At 38.7% G+C, this 22,960-nt stretch overlaps 1 long non-coding RNA gene across 1 annotated transcript in view; it reads right to left on the reverse strand.

The window, feature by feature from the left end:
- Positions 1-22,960, reverse strand: part of LOC139691942 (uncharacterized) — a 239,548-nt gene that overhangs the window by 50,408 nt on the left and 166,180 nt on the right. The window contains exon 2 of the long non-coding RNA XR_011701701.1: positions 5,346-7,912. This is a non-coding gene — a long non-coding RNA (uncharacterized lncRNA). The remainder of the gene's footprint in view (positions 1-5,345; positions 7,913-22,960) is intronic.

Here is a 22,960-nt window from a genome sequence, read left to right on the forward strand (position 1 = left end):
CCATCAGCCAGCCGCCGCTCTAAAAGGAGAGAAGTTGATCGTGTACGTCCGCTCGAGAAAAAGGGGAGAGCATAGAATGGGAATACTTAACTGTTTCCATGAATGCCTAAAAGAGAGAATAAAGACACCAGAAACTCCAAATGCGAACGGAAATGTTTCATAAAAATGAAGATATAAAAAGGACGCTTTGCATATAAAATATAAAAAAGACGCTTTGTGACCACTCCCAATAAATCCGCGGGGAGAGAGAGAAAGTATAAAGGAGGTCGGAAGAATATTTCCCAATACGTGGCACATATGGGCGGCGAAATGAAACGACTCACCGGATTCAATGCGGCGGGTGGCTGCTCTAAATGAGATGAGGGACGCGCGGAGAAGAATAAAAAAGAGAGTCACTCCGCCCCTGAAATTGATGACCCGGAAAAGAGAAATTCCTAAAGCTCCCACAAACAGTCACCGCCCCATTTCCTGTCAGAGCTAGTTAAGAAAGGCAGCACTAGGGAAAAGGGTTTGTGGAGGACGGAGGGGAGATGGGAAAATCGATCCCTGCAACTCGCGGAAAAGTCCTGCCTGAATGTGTCGGAGTGATTGAATTTCTCCTTCATCCCGCGATTTGAGTGGTTGGGAGATCACGCGGGCGTCGGTTCTGGCGTGAGCCTCCGCCTCGATTTAGTTCCGCCCACGGGGAGAGGGGACTTTGTCGCTCAAGTGGTCTCACCGGCGAATGCTGGGGTGAAGGTAAAACGGATTGAGGGGAGCGCGAGTCGGGAGACGCCGAGAAATGGACGGCCAAGGGATAAGGCACTGGTGAATTTAAATCCGAACCACACACACAGGCACAGCACACACATGCATATATATATATATATATATATATATATATATATATATATGTGTGTGTGTGTGTGTGTGCTAGATACATGATATAAATATAAATAAATAAATATATATATATATATATATATAGTACAATACACAGTAACACACAATATAGAAACACAAAAAAACAAGAACACTCACACGTTATTTCTTGATATCGACGGAAAAAATCCGTCTTATATATATATATATATATATATATATACATATATATATACATACACTTATATATACATATATATATATATATATATATATGTATGTATATATAAAAAATATAGTGGGTCGCGGTATTCCAGGGAGCTTTGGACTGCTGACCGGAGGGTCCTAGGTTCGATTCCCGGGCAAGTATCTGGGCACCTGCAGCTCCACCGAAGCTATGTTTTCGGGTACCAGATCTTCCTGGGAAACTATAACTGGCAAAGGGAAAGGAACTGGTTCCCCTACCCTGATGCATGAATTCCACACGCCGTCGGGCTTAGTACTGGGTGAACTCTACCATCATCTACCAAACCGAACTTCGGGTTGATTACTGTTTTTATGGTTTATGTATGTATATATATATATATATATATATATATATATATATATATATATATATATATATATATATAACGATTGTCCGGAAAAACTCATACGAGCGGCACAATAATGGGCTGACACAACATAACACAAATAGAAAAGAATAGACACATATAAAAGAACACTTACACGGTAAATTGTTCGAGCTTTCGGCCCTCTCAGGGGCCTTCTTCAAGAGAGACTATATATATATATATATATATATATATATATATATATACACATAGTAGGTGCATGCAAACATGTCTGGAAAAGTTTAGTGATCCAAATATATTACCACATTACTAATTAAATGAAATATCTCATCAGTCAGACTTAGAATAGACTGCGAGCACCCTTAAAACTTTCATCTTCTTTCGTGAACCTGCGTCTGGGTTTATACAATAAGTACTAGTTTGTCTTATGGAAGAGAGTATTGGATACCAATGAGAGGAGAACTCTAAATTTTGATTATTAAATTTAGAAAAACGTTTGTCATTATTTAAATTTACGCATATTTTCGTTGGTGTTTTATTTGTCTTCTTTAGTTGCAGTCTTAAGTTTTGAACAGGTAAATATTTCTTACAATAGCAACATAAAAATACGGTACACTTGAAGATTTTTTGTTTTTCCCACCTACGAAATTGATGATTCTGTAAAAGAGGAATTAATGAGCAGGGGTCTATTAAAAATTTCCCTTCAGTGGAAAAAGACTATGTTTAAGTCCAGGATAGAGCATTTGAATCTTTAGGAATGAGATAGCGACAGTTTGGAGAAATTTTGAAGAGGCAAATATTACGCACTCCACAAAGATTCACTCAAAACAGTTACTAACTTACTGAGGCTTTTGTATGGCTTAAATTAAGAATTACTCTATAAATAAGGCATTAAGAAAATAAAGCATAATACCAACTTGTAATAATTTTATTATTAGGTAAAAAATAGGCATTTTGGATAGAATAAAGGGAGGCAGAAAGTATGAAGAGCTAAATAAAGAGTTACAGTAATAGATAGTATTGGAGTGTAACGATATGTTGTATCACTCCAGTCAGATCTTAGAAGTACAATATTGAGTATTACCAGGGTCCTTCCTAGCCTAAACCGGCAGATGGCTGATTAACAATGACCGACGTTATGATGTTATTATCAGGAGTAGCGATCTACCAAAATAATGCCAGATACCGGATCATATTCTTAGAGCCACGGGCGGACCGAAAGACATTTATGAACTTGGGTTCGCCTAACTTGCTCAGGAAGACTACTTTGAAATGCCAGGCAGCATTGAGGTATCTCCAAATAAATAAATTCACCTTGAGGCAAATTAAAACCGGGGTAGATGACCCACACACACATCTCTTATGTCGTAGTCGGACCACAGTCATTTCCAGGTGAGAACATGCCCTCGGGTCTAGCGAGGTCGTTTCAATGGTGTTTCAGAGGGGAATGGAGAAAAGGAGAAAATTTCCGAGAAAAGTGGAAGCGGATGGAGCGAAAAAACAACAGGAAAAAACACACATAAAAACACACGCGATCCGACCCTGGGGAGTTGGAGGGGTCGGGTGCTAATGAATCGCCCTTTCGATGGAGAATTCTAAAGCGGGTCCCGCCCGAGGTTTGGTTTGCGTGTTAACGCTCACCGAAACGGACGGGAACGATGCCTATCGGTGAGTAAAACACATCCGCGCGGTGTTGATTAGGACTTTGGTTCAACTTTCTATACATATTTTTTAGCTAAATGATTTTTTTCCTCCCGCCGTCTGAGTTAATCTGATATGTGCGCGAATCTAATTGCAGGGCGGGAGACGAACGGTCACGGACTCGGGAACAGGGGGGAGGGGGGAGAAGGGGGCGAACGTGAGTTACGGGATGAACACTTACGTGTAGGGAACGTGTGTCGAAATTACCCTCTCCCTCTTCTCCTATACCTGAGAACACATCTAATCAGGGAGGGGGAATCACTAGGAAAACACAAAATTCGGACTTGGAGGGAAAGGGCAACTGAAAGTTAGCACGTTAGACGGCCTCGAATGCTAGCAAAATTGTGATTAGTATTTTCTCCAATGCATGGAATAAAAGTAAATCCCCTTAACCACCAGAAATTTCTCATTCCTAGAATTTGTTTTTTAAAATTTTGGGGTTAGAGATAATGTTTTCGGCTTATACATATGAATCAGATATTGGCGATGGATATTTTTCTTTCACAATTATTCCGAGGAATTTTATTTAGGAGGAAGAATCAAAGGGTCGCGAATATTGGTGATGAGCTTCGAGAGATGGATTTTGGAAATTCTTTTGTTCTACCATTCATGATTTGAATACTAAGAAATCCATTTCAGAGATCCTAATTGTTTTGTTAAATGTGCTCAAAGAGACTTTCTAAACCATTTCAAGAAATTTATTGCTTCAAATTTGAAATTTTTTATTTCGTGGTTTTTTGTTGACTGTAATTTTTTTGGCAAATACTTTCAGTGGATACATAACATTTAAATTCGAAGTGCAGCAATATGGAATTCAAGAATAACTCTCAGTTTGGTGCACATCATGCCATCAGTAGGAATAAAGTTTTCTTTATAAATACTTGAGCCCAATATTTTTTGTAAATCTCTGGCACGAAGCTCAATTATTATTCACGGGCCTCCAAAATTTTTAGAATTGATATCGAAAATTCCATTAAATATTATCTGTGATTGGCTACAGTATATGACAAAAATTTTCATTCATTCAAAGAAATATCATTTTCTAGATTAGAATGATGCAGTATAAAGTGGATGGAAGCATACATTAACTATTTTCTCAGAGATAAAGTTTGAAAAATACTCAACCTAATGTTTAAACCTCCACATTCTCGTTCAAAAACCACGTTAGGCGATCCTCAGCCACTCCAAATATTTATGACTAAGGCTTTAAGAATTTAAAAAAATCTAAATATTCATCAAAAAACAACATAAAGCACGTAAAATGTACATTCTTCGGTTTTTAAACATACAATCCAGAGATTATACTCTAAATATGTAATTAACTAAAAGAAGCTTTAAAGTTAGAAATATAGATGTTTTCACAATTAAATTTGTAATTATTATTTCATAATTGTTCCATTTAAAAGAAAATTATCAGACATTGTTTTATAACACATATAGTAAAAATAATGCGTAATAATTCCGTAAAATTTACTAAAATAATTATATAGTAAATATAACGTTATTAAAATGCAATAATTTTACCTCTTTCAGGCTCTAAATAAACAATACCCCACTCTTCGACCAGCGAACTCAATGCCAGTATTTAGGCGTATGATGGTTTCCCTCGTGAATGCGAACCAGTTTAAAAAAATCATCGTGTGAATTCAAGATTCCCAAATAAAAATTGACAATTTTCTTAAAGAACATCATGGTGCTTGAAAACACAAAGGTTAAAGTATAAGGATGCATGATTTTTTCTTAAAAACGAGTTTTAGGTGAATTATTATTAAGAGAGATTTATTATTTCACCCCTTTTAGGGAAGGAAGAAAAAATGGAAAAAATAACCAAAAGTTTAATTGAATGAAACAATTATCCATGGAAATGAATGATGTAATCGATATACTACTTCCATTTTAATACATTAAATTGAGCAAGTATGAAACATATCACAAATTTGGTACAAGATAATCGGATAGTACTTTTTCAGCGACAAATAGGTAGTATTATCTGCTATTGTTATTATATTACTGTCTTACAACTCCAACGAAATATTTTCCGCGATGAATAACCAATAACTGTCGAGTATGTATGAAGTTATCGAATTCTTTAAACGTATTCCGTTTCCAAAAAACAAAGAAAGGTTTACCGGGCATGGTGGTTCAGATCACCGGGGGATGTGGGTAGATAATTAGTAAAAAATTATTTCATGCTCATTGATACGTCACCTTGCTTCTGTTTCTCGGTTGAAAATCTTCTTTCGAAGTCTTCCGTCTCTTATCCTTCAGGATCATTCTGGCAGCCGCGAACGCCATCTTGTGGATTTTGCCGCAACTACTCGAACAGGGGGAGACCGAAAATGGGCGTTCGTCTGTTTCGGGAGCGGTGTTCTTGAGCTGTGGGCTCCTCCTTCTGAGGCGGTGGCCCGGTCGTGCTCAGAAGAAAGACGGACTGCTTCCCTCCCGACTTGCTGGGAGAGGAATATCCCAGTGGATGTTGTAACTCTGCTCTTCTCTCTGTTCTTCTCTTTCAACCTCTTTTTCTTTCGCTGGTTCTACCTTGCACGGAGATCGGTCGACGGAGAAGTGTGTTTGCGCGTGGGCGCGCGTGTGTTTGGTCGTGTAGTGTGAGAGTTTTCCTTTCCTCCTTGCCCCCTTTTCTTTGCGAGATTTGTGTTAAAGGAGATGCCCCGCGGTGATATTCTTCAAGATGTCACCGGCGTCAACCCCTTCTCTTTCCGATTCCTCCGACCGGTCGCGAGGTGCTTTCACGCACGAGGGCTCCTGTGATTTTCGCGCGCGCGGGACGGGACGGGGATCCGACTGATTCTTTACTGGTTCCTCCCGATGTTCGACCGATATCCTTCCTAAGCCCTGACTTCAAGCTATCAACCGGGCCAAGTTTCAAATTGAGCTTATGCACGTGGGGGAGGGGGGTAAGATTGATATCGCTTATCGCCTTTGACTTTGCCACGTATACTTATTTATTTATTTTTCTTTGTGCTCGTTTTGATTAAGGACGGAATTTTCTTTTCTTATTGAGCCTTCTCCTTCCTCGACGCAATCGTTTCGACAGTACTCTCGCGGAGTCCGAGCTCTGATGTCTCAACTAAGAGGAGTTTGCCTCGAGAGGAGCGTGGGTTGCTGGCACGGAGACCGGACGTTTCAGTAGGATGATTTGACCGGCTGCTACTTTCCTCGATACAAGGGAGGTGGGACCGGCGGATGAGGAGGAAGGATGTATGGGAGTGAAAAGGGAAAAGATAAAGGCTCGGTGTCGCTCGGCAAACCTGTTCCCATGGACGACTGACCCAATATTTCCAAAGGCGATTTATGCCACCGGTTCACACGGCTCCGTCTGCAAAACTGCCTCTCAGTTTATCCGGGGGAGAACAATATTGACTAACTTGGTCAACAACAACGGAATCGGAAAATAATCTCTGATCCTGTGGCCAGCACAGTTCAAACTCCGACGTCAAAACAGGTCAATGATGAATCAAAGAGCGATTCATGGAATAAATAACAACTCTTTTGAGTAACAACAAGGACTGGGTTTTTTTGTACACTTGTTCCTTTTTCAAAAATAATAAAAATGTATTCAAAATACAAATACAATTATCTCTTTACATCGACTATTCGAATTTTGCTTTCCCTTTCCAGCTCCGCGCTATTCACAACACGAAGCGCAAGGAAAACACTTAGCGCAGCTAGAATTCCTGAGATCCTTTTGACGACAACTTCCGTTCTCGACTATTTTTTGACCCTTCGCGGAGAGAACTGAAAGTTAATAGTGTTGGTAATCTATCCGAAGAATTTCTGCACTGAGAAACCTGAGTGAATCAAAGTCCTTCCTCGTTCTATGATGAGAATCAAAACGCTAATAGCTAAGATTCGACTCAAAACTGCCCTAATCTTGCAATGAAATAACAGTAACGCTTTGCACTCTTTCTTACGCGTTTTCAGGTATTTTTTTTTCTCGGATCGAGACGCAATATGCTACAGCGCTTAAGGACTCACGGGAAAAGGGATCAAACGAGCAAATGAGAAACAATACGGTTCGTTTTCCTGTATCACAATGTGAATCTGAGAGGCATATAATATTGAGATATAACCCAGTGGGGACGAAGAGCTTTCCACTTCCTTTCTTTCGGCAAATATTATCCAATCCCTCGTCTAATATGCGTACCACATGACCGAAATTGGTCAAAAACTATCGAAATCTCCCGATCTGTTCTTTGCACTGAAATAATTCAATGGACTTAAGGCAATATCTAGTTAAGGTATCGGGAAGTGATTATTGCTGTTGAATTGAGAAAATTTATTTAATTGGGATTTCACTGACCCGGAGTAGCGTCAGGATTTCATTCAAACTGATTTCGGCACTTGGGCTTAAGGCCACTCAAGATCAATAAACAATTGCGGACAACTTCTACCTAAATACTGCTAAAGCCTCGTGTTGAGTCTAATACTTGGATTACCAAAATAAACTATTTCCACCGGTCACGAATCACAGGTAACAACACCTTCGAAAAATTTGCTTGGGTGATATCTGATGATTCCAATGTTTCTCTCGAGATAACTCCGGGGAATTTTTTTTCGGAAGGGAATTCCTTGGAATGGAATACAATGGAGGGATCTGGCCGTTGACTAGGCAGCTTTCGCCGCCACTTCTTCTGCACTGCAGCTGAGTATCTCCACACTCCTTCTAACGCCGGAAGTCGCCGTATAATTAGCAATGGACTGCGCCCTTTGGATTCCCCGGATGTTGCCGATGGTTCAGCTTGTCACTGGTACAACTGTAGGAGAACAGACCGTATCCGATGACCATTTGCGAGCCAAATGAAAGTTTGGAGAAATATTTTCTGAGCTAGGTAGCATTCCAAAAGAGTGACTAATTACTTATGTTGCCTTAGTCTCTCCGGCACTCACTAGCAGCTTCATGGCCAGGTGTTAAGGTTGCATGCTTTCTATTAGGTGTCATCAGGTTGGAGGTTATTGTGTCAAGGATCAAGTCATTTAAAATAGTATGCGTAATGTTAGCAAAAAACATAAGCAAATGTTGACATTCCATGCTCCATAAAGTCCAGTAGCTGGTTAACATATTTTAAGCACCTATTGTTTGCTTAAGCGGTCTGCTTAAAAATTAATTAGGCGTAATAGAAAGTAAGGGAAAAGGAGGGACACGCATTATTAAACAACTACATAAATATTATCGTCTTGGAATAATATTAATTGAAAATAATCCTTTTAAGGGAACAAATAAAAGGAATTACAAACGCTGTTTAAACGTGGAAGATATTTAGAAGAGAATGGGTTGATTTCATTTTACAAGATGTATATCAATTAATGCATGTAAGAGAATGGTTTTCCAAAAAGATTGAAAAATATATAGTGAGAAAATGAAGTATATCAATTTTACATAAAATGTTTTGAAGCATTATAAATATGGTTTCAAAAATATCATTTTTGAGTTTTGGTAAGAGTATCGGTTGATCTTTTCATTTCTTCACATTTCACCTCCAGGAAATTCCACTGTCTCTTTGTGTATCGATGTTAGTTATTGGTTTTTTCAGGACTTGATGCTAGAAGAATATTTAAAATGTATAAAATTAGAGGGCAAAGAAGAGAGTAAGTGAAAGATACTGGGTGCTAGATTCATCTTTTCATTGGAAACAGAATGTTCATGATAAAATTGCCTATGACGGAAAATAAAGGGATGAAATCTCATTTCTCGGATTCCCCGTTATCACCGTGAGTGACAAATGTTCTAAAAATAGAAATGTATCATTAAAAAATATATATAGGGCGGATGAAGTGAATGTAAACTCACTCAGGAGTTGTAACGAGAAGTCAGCACAACGCTACTACGAAAAAACGCTTCTTTCATTGCTTTATAGCTTTCTATACAGCTTACTGCATTTGCTGCATTCACTTAACTATTATGAAAGCCGTCTTTGAAGAATCATCGTATGAATTATGTTGGTACTAGGAAATGTAGGTACTTACTATAATTTAGATAATAACTCAAAGTACGGAAATGAGCGAATTACTATTCTTTCATCGTGCAATTCCCTTGGAAGTAGATCTGCTTATTTTCGCATTTAAACGTGAGCATTAAGAGAGATCACGATATCAAACACAAGCTGTGAGGTCAAAAAACTACGGTGATCGAGGAAAAACACACTTTAAATCTTCACTCATGCCCAGAAGCCATTTCGTAGCACGCTTGGTATAACAGATAAACTAACACACGCAACCCACGAAAGAAAGTCTAACTCGAGGGGAGTCATAGCAAAGGCATAAGAGGGCTTGTTCATTTTTTTGCCATGGAGGATCAAGTTTTATTAAGGCTTCATCCGCGAGGACTTAATCAAATACCACCTAACCTTCGGCTATGGTAAAGCCTCTCATATTTTTTCCCAAACCTTCTACTTGCAATGTATTGCACAGATAAAATATATGGAAAGCCGAAAGAAAGATAATTCCTGACAGATACTTGCCAAACAAACTTCTCATTAACATGGGGGGATATCAATGTGTTTGAGAACGGGTTTTTGGGCTTTGCTACCTAATATTTTGAGAAAGAACCTCGCACAAAGGAGTACAAAAATTTCTCCATATATTCTAGTATTTATTTAAAATTGAAATGAAAAAATATTGGTGGTCATAATTATTTAATTTTCATCTTAATTTTTATTAAGAAAATCAGTTTGGCGTTCATCGTTGTGATTTCTTTCCCACAGTGAAAATAGCATTTGAATTAAGTACTTATGTAATACGGTAAATCACCGAATTTTGAATGTGACTCAGATTTGATACAACTGCTAATTATTCCATATTCCTATATTATACAAATGTCATTTAAATTTAAATTGTCAACAGCCATCAGTCTACGATAAATATTCACAGAATTCATTAGAGTATGATTACCTGCTAATTAATTGCGTGTTGATCATATGATGGTGTGCAATTTAGACAGGATTCATTCCGCTTGGTAAGGGTTTGAAATTTTGTGACGAGTTCAGCAATATTTTAACGGAGAAATGTCTATCAAAAGGACACATTAGGGATTAGTTTGATGCCTGTCAATGTGGTAAACCCGTCACAGAAAATCGATAAAATCTATTCACTTTGAAAGGTAAGGAATAATTTAACGTAACCACGTTCGAAGGGGATAGAAAACGTTGAATAAAGCCCACTCGTTTAATAATTACACGCCAAATGTCTAAACATTTGTATATTATCCGGCCAAGGTTTAAAAGTAAATATTATATATATATATATATATATATATATATATATATATATATATATATATATATATATATATATATATATTAGAAGTACTTATACAAGTATTATATACAAGTATATTTGCATGTATGTTGTAGTTAAATGTAGGCGTGATTTCAAAATTTCCTAGCATTAATTTTGATTGTTTTCAACAGTAATTCAATAACTTTATAGATATGAATTTGCTATTGTGTTAATACCTCATGACTCATATTTGCATATGACAATTCTCCGTCCAGAGAAAAATCTAAGAAGCCCCTTTACTCTCGTTTCAATTTTTAATGAAATTTGTATTACTTGTAGAAGAAATAAATTAGGAAAATCACTTGAAAAATTCCTGTCTGACTAATCATTAGCCAATGGAGGCTAATTTGGAAACTTCATTTCACATACGCTCCCGAACGATCCGAATTCCTACAGCTGATCGAAAGAATTAAATTAGACTTTTGGAAATTTTACTTTCTAACTCCCAAAACTTCAAATATATGGAGTATTATAAAATCAAGTTTGAGTTATATATTAAAAGATCGTTTTGTTTTTTTAAGTATCCAAAAATGAGTCACGGGAACGTTTAATGAAATAGATTTCATAAAAAATATATATTACTCAAATTACATGAAAAACTTGTTGTTTTCCCAAATTATTTGGGGTTTGGTTAATATTAACCCTACGATAAGAGCTCACCGATACCCAAAACTATGTGGCCTACTTTTTAAAGAGGAATTGTCGGTAATTATATAAAACCATTTCCTTTTCTTAAATAAAAATAACCATCTCTTTGCCGAAACTATCTTGACATCCAGATCATCATGGTATTTACTAAATTTTGCAATATTCAATGTGCCTAATCCTTATCATTGTCTTTCTTATAGAAAAGCCCTTACTGTAAAACAATATGAAGAATATATATAATTTTGGTATGGGACGAAATAGTCTCTATATTGTGTTACTTGCCAAACATCATAGATGACAAGATTGATGTCCTGTATAGCAAGCAATATCTATTTAATTTATATATTTTGCAGTAGTCCGAAAACAGCACTTCGATCTTTATATCAGAATTGAAAATTGATATAACAATTCGACATTTACATACACCCTAGCACTAGGTGTAGGAAAAACCACCTAGTCGGGAATCAAACCCGCAACCTCTGAGTTGGCAGACAAGGACGTTACCCCGCCGCCACCGGTGCCGGCCATATAAACGTAAAGCCGACGCTGTAAGAATCGCGAACATAATTTGATCACTTGAGATTCCACTAAGCAGAGAACGAACGGCACTCGACCCGAATCTTTTGAGAGTTGTGCGGATTGATTAAATAATTACGCGCCTGCGTTGGTCCGCCGCCGCCCGGTTGGTTCGGGAGGGACTGCGGAGGACCGTCGATGGGTTCCCGCCCTTCTCCACTCCCTTCTCCTGCGTACCAAACCCAGTGTTGCGATGCTCGATTGAGAGATTCTCTTTCCCTTTCGACGCTGCCAAATTTCCCATTTACGATCGAAATCTCCTACACTTTGATTTATGTGAATTGAAAGACAAGATGAAGCCTACAAACGCCACTTTTGCAATGCGGCATTTTCCCTCCACAAGTAAATAAAAAGAGTTACTTGCCTACAGTTTCTGTGACAAGCCAGTGGGAATTTCCCTGCTAACATTCATTTCTCACATGACATTTAAGTGCTTCCTATGAAATTGTGCTCCCAGGTGAGGGGGATATCACATCTAGGGGATAAATATTCAAGATTAAATGAGATGTCTGTACTCTCAGAAAATATTCCATTGGAATTTTCAAGGAAATCCACTAAAAGCCGCCGCAGTTTTCATTGAATCATAATTTTCCTTAGAAACTACTACATTTTTATTGTTATCCAATAAATTGCCTCGTGGTTTCCATTTGAGTGGAGTCGACAGTTTTTTCCGGGCTTAAAAAATAATTTGGCCTACCTTTGGCATTTTCGATTGGCTATTGCAATAGGTGTTAAAATTAGCTTTAAATGAATAGTAATATGAAACCGTAGGATTTTGATGAGCATTGGAAAATGACCACGCAGTCTCTAGTAGTCTCAAAAAAGTTAAGAACTGATATGCACCTACAGCCGTCGTACTGCATTAAAATAAAACATTTTTACTTTACACACTAGGAATTCTTCATTTCGTCCAAAATTCCAATAATTCTATTTCCTATTGCAATTGTTACCCTCGGACTCAATCTTCAACATCACATTGTCTTTCACTGCGCCATTTCTTATTTTCAAAAAATTCTCCAAAAACCTAATTCCTTCCTCCACTTCGTAGATGGCCCTCGTTCGTCTCCTATTCCGTCCATTTATTCCTCCTTCATTGGAGTTCATGTATATGTATGTATATATATATATATATATATATATATATATATATTTCAAAACACATGTATCTCATATGATGTAATATACAAATAGGCATATGATCGAAGAGAATATAAATCATAAACGAGAATTAAGAAAATAAATCGAATAGAAAATATATTATTTTCACGTATCGTGCATGGATGTCCAAGCTGATCATGCGCTCAAGTAGTTCTAATGTCAACTATTGAACATTTAATTATACCTGCCGTCTCCAAGATAACATTTCACAGTTAAAAGCAAAGGTTTATAACATACACAATCCAGTTTCCGATTCAGAAAACAGCCGAAAATTTGAACAGTTAATTCGAAAAAATCGCCAATTTTCTTAATCATACATTTTTCAAGGTTTCCAAGAAAAAACAATGAATCCAGGATAGTTAGGGGGAGTGTTCGTGGCAAAAATGGGAGTGATAGGTAGAAGGAATGATTAAATCTTGAAGTGGTGTGGCTTATTACCATACATGAAGGAAATGTGGCAATGTACCACCAGGCTCTTTCGGCTACGCTGAGAGAATGGATGAGAGGCAAACCACAAAAGAGAGAAATGAAAGAAGATCGAATGTTTTGAGAGTAAGGGGTGGAACTTGCATAAGACCGAAGTGCCTCCCAAACTTAAGAATGCTGCAAGTCTCAGGGATAGGTGAGCGTACATGTACGTAGAACAATGAATGAAGGAAACAGAGGTAAAAGTTGCCTGCAAGGGTTAAAGATTGCATGGAGTATTTCGTAATATAGAGAGTCAAGTCACACGACCCGTCGTAATCTACATGTATAATCCGGCTCTTTTGGTTTCAACTTTCCTATCCCCAAAGGGATCAGGAGAAGGGTTCGTATGATGAGGAGCATGTATGAGGGAATTTTCCCGCGACATTGCAGCTCTGACCGAAGCCCACCCACAGCCGACCACGGGGATGTGTGCCACCGTCATCTCCCCGCCCTCTCTCGTGCTCTCAGGCTACCCTCCTCAGTCCCATGCCTATCTCCCCCTCCCCCCAATTTCCCCACTCCCACACGGATACACACGCCCGTTAAACCACTCCCCGAGTACAATGTCCCTGCTGCAAAACCGCACCGTTCCGTAGGATCTGAGGCAGGCGAGGGTGTGGGCGGGTGAAAGGAATGAGGGAAGGGCGGAAGACAAAACCGGGAGTCCGCGGGGTAGTGAGAGGGAGGGTGGGTGGTTGTGAGGGCAGGGGGAGGGAAGGAGACGGTGAGGGAGGGGAATTGGAGACAGAGGATGCAGTGGAGAGAGGACGTGGGCGGGGAGGGAACGAGGGGGTGGAGGGAAACTCTTGGAGAGGTAGAAAAGGGTGGGGCTGCGGGGAGTTACCGCGCGATGATGCATCGGATACGATATCGGACCCGGGGGTTGAGACATAAATTCGAAAAATCTCAGTATCGCATCGAGGCGTCAAACCGCGAAGGTAATTATCGTGCGATCAGTAAAAATTGGGACGCGCACAAGAATATCCGCATCAGAATCAGAAATAAAAGTAACATCGGAAAACGACGAAGATTTAAAGACTTGAGGAAGTGCGCAAAAAATTCGTCAACTAGTCTCATGGTCAATATGACAATATCACCTAAGGGGAAACAATCACCGGGACTGATGTAGTATCCATCTCTGGGACGGCAAATTTCGCCACAAAGGTAGACTGTGACCCAAGATATCGTCTAACCGAGTCATCCTTTCGGTTTCGGCAAGCTAATCGAAATCTCGAATCGAGTGGCGAATCGAAATAAATAAAACTACGTGCTGCGAGAGCTGTGGGATGCGTTTCGGAATCATCAAAACTTTTATGTGAAGTCGTACCGACCGACGACCACCCCTCGCACCTCGATTCTCACCGATTCGGCTCCCACGGCCCCACGGGATAGGAGAGGAAGTGCGGCGCGCGAGGGAGGTGGCTGCAGGCAAGGGGTGAAGGGGAGGGAAAGGGGAGCAGAGGAGGGAGGGGGGTGCGGGTGGAGGGGTATCGGGTGGGGCGGCGTGGGTGCGGAAGGCCCCCGCGTATACGACGGGTCGATGTCGGTGGGGAAAGGCAAGGGAATGACGGTGGCGCTAAAGCCCGGAGTGTGTTCCTTCTCATTTCTTTTTTTTTAATTTTTTTTCTCTTTCGGGTGCAGGCGGGCGCACAGTCGGGGGTAGGAAGGAGTATTAGTAGTGTGGAGGAGAAAGGGAGGGGCACCGATGGGGGTGGGAGTGAGGCGCGGACGTGGAGGAGTGGGGTAGGGAAGACCGCATTTTCGGAGGAGGTGGAGCAGCACAAGGGCGCGAGAACGGTGGGTGCACAGGAGGGAGGGGCACGAGGGATCATACGCTCGGGATGGGAGACGGTGAGAGTCGTGGGTGAAGAAAAGAGGACGGGGGGAAGAGGAGGGACAAGAAGGTGGAGAAAAGGAAAAGGAGAGATGCGAGTGTAAAGCGTTATCGTGGAAGAGATGTTGGATGTAATTGATGTGAAAAACGGAGGTGTGGTTAATTGGAAAAGGAGAAATAGTGAGGTAATGGAGAGGCTGGAAAGGAAGAGCGTTTTAGTCGAAGGCTTACTACAGAGGTGGACCAAAAGGGAATGCCAGATATATATTTTTGTATACATATATATATATATATATATATATATATATATATATATATATATATATATATATATATATATATATATATATATACACATATACATACCTGTATATGTGTGTGTATGTATATATATATATATATATATATATATATATATATATATACTATATATATATGTGTATATATATATATATATATATATATATATATATATATATATATATAACACTCCCCTTATTGAAATATTAATGAAGGTTAGAAGTATTAAATTGGAAATGTTTCCGAGTATTTTCAAATTTTTAGGTCAATGGACCCAAGGAAATTTTATCATACAACTCTTATATTTTTCCTTTGAATAGTTGTTTACTACTTTTGCTCTTTGAACCTCATTCGAATCCGACCACAGTTTTAGGCAACGCAGCTTGTCGCATGACTGTAAATAATTACGTTTTACAATTTATCTTGGGTACACTATTTAATTATTCCCGTATTTTTCCATTCAAAACTGATTCGGAAGCTATATTTATTTCTGGTAGGAAAGGGCAACAGAGTTCATTCGTTGCAATTGACGATAAGTGGAAAACACATGTGTTCGTAGAACTTTAAGGAGAGTTGGACATGTGGAGTAAAACGCAGCAATAAGCGGCCTTTGATGTGGCAAAATATTCTACGGACGGGTTACTCTGGATCTGAATTCTAGTGTTGACCATGTAACCCTTTTACTCGTGGAATACCGCTGAAAATGTCTCCACCCCAGGTGTTCGAACACGGTCCTTCAGAAACAAAGGTCGGTAAACCTAACAGCGTGTCAATCTAATCCCCACATTTTTTTCCACTCATGATATTGAGTATACTGGAACATTCATAAGCCTAAAAGATTTCGTTGTACGATTTCAAGGCAGGTACCAACGCTTCAATTAAATGGCAAATGCAAATTTTTCATTCATCATTTTGTGTCAGATTAGTTTTTAATTCCACGCAGAATTTAAAAAAAATTAATCATCGGTAGCAAACTCACGAGGCTAAGCACTACTGAGTTGTGTACGATTTTCAATTTACAAAACCTCTCTAGCCAAAACTAAAACTTTTTTAAATTTAACGTCCCTATTAGCGTTACTTGCAGAAAATATTTTGAAAACTCCAATGTGGCTCGGAAAAACTATCATCGATTTAGGACATAAATAGAGATTATCCGCAATAACTAATCCCCATTTAGTACCAGTAACAACGAATACAAGAGTCAAATTTTCGGTGTCTTTTTTAATAGTAAATCCTCATTGTAGTAAGTTTTATTTGTTTATAAGATCAAATAAGAGTTTCACAAGAATAAACAACCTTACTCTGTTGGTGTTACTGGTAATCTGAACTGAGACTATATGTAAACCTTATTGCTCTAACCTTCCACCCACACTTCACAAACACGAATACCGGATAATGGGCATATTTGACTGGAAAGGATTTTGTAGTATTAACGGATCATTAATATTTAGATTAAATCTGTTCAATTTAGTGCAACTACCATTGAAATAGGGTTATGGAAAACAATGAAATTCGAACCAAAAGCGAGTCTAATTAGAATATTTTGGCGTTGAAAGCCATGTGAAATCTTTTTAATCCACACCGATTTATTCTTCCATACGTTATATTGGATAGAATGAATATTCACTATTGCTGGTTGACCAATACTTCCTCTCTCCCCATACCGTAGTTCAATTTATCAAAACGAAAAATAGCGCATTGTATGGGAAATAAACTCCGCAATCCAATAATGAATTCAATCTAGGTAGAATGCATGTCTAAATGATATTTAGCGTGGTTTTGTTTACTCAAGTAAATAGATTTACCAAAATCAGATACTTGGTAACAGTTAATCATTCGTTGATTGTAACATGCAAATATCCCTAGAATTCACGTAAAGAAGATTGTATCACTCAATAATAGATAATGTAATGAGAATCTGAATTCAATATACTATACGTAAATGGAAACTGCACGTTCCTTGAACGAGGAGTAATTAAATTCACAGTAGGTAATGTGCTTAGATAATGGAACCCAAATCACATTTCACTACATGCTATTAAAGCGATATTGGCAAGAAGTCGCACTTGCATTGCATTTGAGTGATCTTTGGCCTATGAACGAATTGATACTTGGCAACTTTATTCAAGGATAACCTTTACTGACCAATAGCCTAGCACTTGGACGTGAGATTGGCTTTGATTTTTCATACGGCGCGTTCAAAAATCCATCTTGCCACAAATGACCGACCCCAAAATCGGTTTCTTGTGCATCTTGAAGAGGCATTGCTATCAATGGACAGCATAATAAAAATGAAGTATTGGTATGCAATCTAAATCCTGCTCTCCTCTTATGGATGGGCTCGTTTTATTCTAGGCTGTTTAAATAATTTTACGTCCACCTACGAGTTTTCCATAGCGTTTGAATACTAAAAGGATGCGAAAATATATCTCAGTTGGACTGTATTTTAAGGAATTATTATCATTTTCCATTTACTTACAGACTTTTAAAAATATCCATTGCAATCAACCCGAAGTTATTTTTGGTAGGTGAACTCAATTATGCATGAACTGAAATCAAAACCTTACACTACTAAGAGAGTAACACAACAACAAGATAGGGTAGTCTAATTCCTAATTATTTTCCGTATTTTTTCCCAGGTAGATCTGATATCCGACTAGTTGCATAGCTTACGTGAAGGTATGTGATTGAAAGAGTCCAAAACCGTGGAATCGAATCACATAATACCGAATGCTCAACCCACAAGGTTGCTACCCATTTGTGATTAATTTATTGTTAAGTAAATACCATACGACAAAACCTTGTTGAAACATCGCTTCCCGTTATATACTATATGTGGTAAGCGGGTAGCACGTTGGTCGCCACAATGGAGAAAAAGGCATGTACAGTACCCGAGACTCCTATCGAGGTATCGACGATCTAAATCAATATTATAATGAATCTTTGTAAAGATACCTTGTTTAGACTTTAATATGACTTTTTTATATCCTCACGCTCTCCTTGGAGTTACTTGAATTTTTGGACTCAATAATTGGTTCACATAATGACAATGTCGGGACAGTAACTTTTAATGGAGTCATCCGCTAGTATGCATTAAAATGCAGGAATTTCATGAAGTAAAAATCATTCGTCTTGACCGACCGAATCTAAGCGTATTGATCCGAATTATGTATCATGTTGCAAATTGATGGCGATATTCATTTACTTTAAACAATTAATTAAAATTAGCAGATAGTTATTAAATTGTTATATATATATATATATATATATATATATATATATATATATATATATATATTTTTTTTTGGTTCGTGGCAACACAAATAGAAACAATGAATAGTCTGAGGGCGTTATGAGGACCATCCTCCGTCATGAACTTGACAAGAATGAAGAAAGTTGCACAAAATACGAGATAAATATGATTAGGAGGTAAAAGGGTTTTTCTATTTTCGTCATGTTTAAGTTCTCTTGGAAAATAAGCGGGTAAACAGGATGCTTAGAAACTTAGGAAACTTATTATTATTGTATAAATATATCAATTGAAATGTATTGACTGAAATCATTCCAATATATTTTCAAGAAATAGTGCCTTAATTCATAATTAGGCCTTTCGATACTGGAAAAGTGGCAGATTGTAGGGCAACACGTGGGCTCAAGTAGAAATTGGATAAAAACATCAGCGCCAGGAAAAGCATGCAATTCTAAAATGCCTCAGTTTGCGACGCACTAATTACAAGTCTCAATTTGTGAAATTGTCTCCATATTTGCAGGAAACATGATTCTGAAAACCCTCCGGTATTTGTCAGTTTGGGGGTGAGAGTTTTGGAGAGAGATTGCAAAGAGAAGTAAAATGAATGAGAAAGAAAATGAAGACGGCAAAGGAATAGAATTTTCGAACGGAGACATATCAAATGAGAGACATCTGCTGCAGAGGCAAGAAAAGTCGTTCCGTCAGGGAGCTTGGAACCGCGCGGGCGAGGGATGGGAAGGAGTTGGCCACCACATTCTGGGCTCTTAGGCAATCCGTCCTCGTCCGTTCATTTCATCCACCTGGCAAGAAGGATAATTAGAGGGGAGGGAGAAGATTGGTGGGCGGATCAAAAGGGAAAGGGTTATGGGGAAGGGAAAGAGCCCTCCGAGGAATTTTAGGTAGGGACAAACGGAAAGTTTCCTGGGTGTCCGATGAATTGGAGTGACTGTGATACGAGGAGAGATAGGTGAAGCCACTGATGAATGTGACATCACATTACGATTACTCTGGTCTTATAATTAACTCCTTGCAAATTTTTAGAGTTTAGACAATGGTGCCGTGGTTTGAATTTTTTTCTAAACAATATATGTAAGAAGTATATGCTAAAATAATGCTGAGGCGTCAATATTGAAAGTAAAAGTAAATTTCGTCATTAATGGATAAAATTCTAATCTCTGAATAATCAAATAGAATGAAATTTCTGGCAAATGAATACATTTTCCAATAATTTAACCACATAAAATCAAATATGCATTGTTAATTTCCATAATCAATTAAAGCGCTACTGCTCAAAACCCATTGCGCAATACGCGATGTTAACAGTGCATGCCCGTTTTGTAATCACCTCCCACCATACCCCTCAACGGTGCTGCACATATACAGAAGCAATGTTTTTATCCGTTACTTGGGATTTTGGAGCAGTTTTGTGCGCTCCGATTTGTTTAAATATGGCCTAGCCCGGATGCACTATCCATTGTTTAACTAAGAAATGGATCAGCAGGTCACTCAGGTCGGGTCCCGCAGGATTACATTTGCTCAATGGCACCGTTGATGAGGGATATCGTTTCCGAGCGCCAACCATCATTGGCTCGCGGCGCGCGCGCTTGTGGGAAAAAGAGGTCCGGGGAAGCACACTCCAGCAAGTCGGCCGCAAGTAGAGAATGAGAGAGGTGGGTGTCGGGTGCAGAGAAATATGGGAGAGGGGGTGGGGATATAGAGATTATCTTCATGCTGACATAAATATGCCCGGAGCAAAAATAGAAGCAAAATTCCAATTTGGAAAATGACCAAACCAAAACCCCTAAGATGCAAATGTTTTAATTAAAAAAAATAAATTAATTCAGTTCATTCTGATAGGCCGTTTTATAAAAATTTTACGATGGCAATTATACCGAGGTGTTATGCAGAAGACACGTATTTGCATGGTAGAGCAGTATTTTTCATAGAAATTTTGATCCCAGTAATATCATGTGCTGAACTTAGTGAATGAAAATCACAAGTAACAATTCAGGTAATATTGATAGAAATGAGCTCTTACGGCTAGTAATATATAATAAATTTGAAACTCCAATAGCCGTAAACAGTTTACCTTTCTAAACAAAGTGAAAATGAAATTAATTGGCTAGCGCCACAAGTCAAAAAGGGGTAAAGGTAAAAAAGGATAATGAGGTAGGTAAAAGGTAAAAAAGGACAGGATAAGAAAGGTGAATACGAATACGCGTATTTCGGCCACAAAGTAGCCCTCTTCAGCGTACTGAAGGGTAATCGTCACTACAACACAAGTCGAAGTGAGAAAGGGTAAGGGCAATCCGAAGAATATATAGTGTTACATATGTGGGGGAGGGGGGGGGGGGGTTGGTGAAAAAGACAAGAGCCAATGGACGAGGCTGATAGTGGAGGAGTTTGAAACGATAGGTTATGTAGTGCGGGGGAGGGGGAATTACACGGTCAAAGAAATGACCGTTGCAAAGAGGGGGAAACCCCTCTTTTCCCCCTCTTTGCAACGGTCATTTCTTTGACCGTGTAATTCCCCCTCCCCCGCACTACATAACCTATCGTTTCAAACTCCTCCACTATCAGCCTCGTCCATTGGCTCTTGTCTTTTTCACCAACCCCCCCCCCCTCCCCCACATATGTAACACTATATATTCTTCGGATTGCCCTTACCCTTTCTCACTTCGACTTGTGTTGTAGTGACGATTACCCTTCAGTACGCTGAAGAGGGCTACTTTGTGGCCGAAATACGCGTATTCGTATTCACCTTTCTTATCCTGTCCTTTTTTACCTTTTACCTACCTCATTATCCTTTTTTACCTTTACCCCTTTTTGACTTGTGGCGCTAGCCAATTAATTTCATTTTCACTTTGTTTAGAAAGGTAAACTGTTTACGGCTATTGGAGTTTCAAATTTATTATAAATTCAGGTAATGTTTCCCGGGAGTAGCGAGAAACATCATCAAGTAATTTGTGCTATGTTGCCGTTTAAATATTGAGAAATGCTCTATTTATTAATGGATCTCCAAAAATTGCTTCTGTGGGGTCCAAGAAATCATAATGGAGAATATTTTTTAAGCCACCGTGTCTACATGTTTTCAATTTTGCTGATGGCACTTCCGTAAAACTTCGATAATATGACCCTTATTGTAACTATGTCTCATAAAATTTAAAATAGTCATTCGTAGAATACACTTTTCCACAATAGCATGACGTCAGCTCCCCTGAGAAATATACTTTCTAAAAACACTTCCATGAGCAAGAACTGCCAAAACAGAATTAACGATTTTATCATGAAAAAATCATTCGACTTTATCGAGATACAAATCCTGAACTTTGAGAAATAACCCTGCAGTTTTCGTTCCATGAGTGATCATACTCACAACCCAGCAATTATACGTTAACAGTTTCTTTAAATTCATGTTTACAGTAACTCATGCATGACAATACTTTTAGCGGCATATTTTACAGACTGAAAATACGGTGTTGTTGTTTTGAACAATTTAATTTTTGAAATTCAATGATAAAAGAACTAACTTTCTTGCTCTGGGCACCTTGTCTCGCGCATTACAATGTCCTTACATTTGAACAGAGAGAAATTCGAGAGTAGGCAGAAAGCTAATCCACATATGCTTGTAGACCATAAATAAAATGATTTTCAGAAGCACTCCTGGTATTATGTGGAAGTAACATTCCCCTTCAACACGCATACGTAGGTTGTAAGCGGAAGTATGGAGACGTGTTCTAGTGCTATGTCAACGTCAGTCAAACAGCGTGCTGTAATCAAATTTAAACTGCTAAAAAAGTGACTTCTACTGAGATTAATCGTTGTTTAAAGGCTTTTAGCTGCATGATGAGGATGCTATTGATGGGCTTACTGTAAATCGATGGGCAGTAACATTTCGTGGTTGCGAGCCTGGAAAAGTCACAACTCTTGATAAAAACGCAGCGGACGTCCGATTACTGCCAAAGACGATAAAAATCGCAAACTTGTCGAACATTTGATTCAAAATGACCGGCAAGCCACTCAAAAGGGAATCGCAAACCATATTGGAATAGTCAAGAAAGAAGTTTGTCGTGTTAAAGGCAGCCTGACGCCAATAATCTTGCAACATGAAAACGCTCGTCTACACACCCCGCGCGCAACTGGAGAGGCTCTGCGAAACCTGATATTTGGACCGATTCCACACCCTCCTTATTCCCCCGATATTTTTCCTCAGCTCAAAAGACACATCAAGGGTAATCATTACATCTCGGTCGATGAGGTGAAGGCAGCTGTCAAGTCTTGGATTCGAGAAAA

This window comes from Hetaerina americana, unplaced genomic scaffold (genome assembly GCF_022747635.1).
Source record: "Hetaerina americana unplaced genomic scaffold, ioHetAmer1.1.p SCAF_4, whole genome shotgun sequence".
Classification (NCBI taxonomy): domain Eukaryota; kingdom Metazoa; phylum Arthropoda; class Insecta; order Odonata; family Calopterygidae; genus Hetaerina; species Hetaerina americana.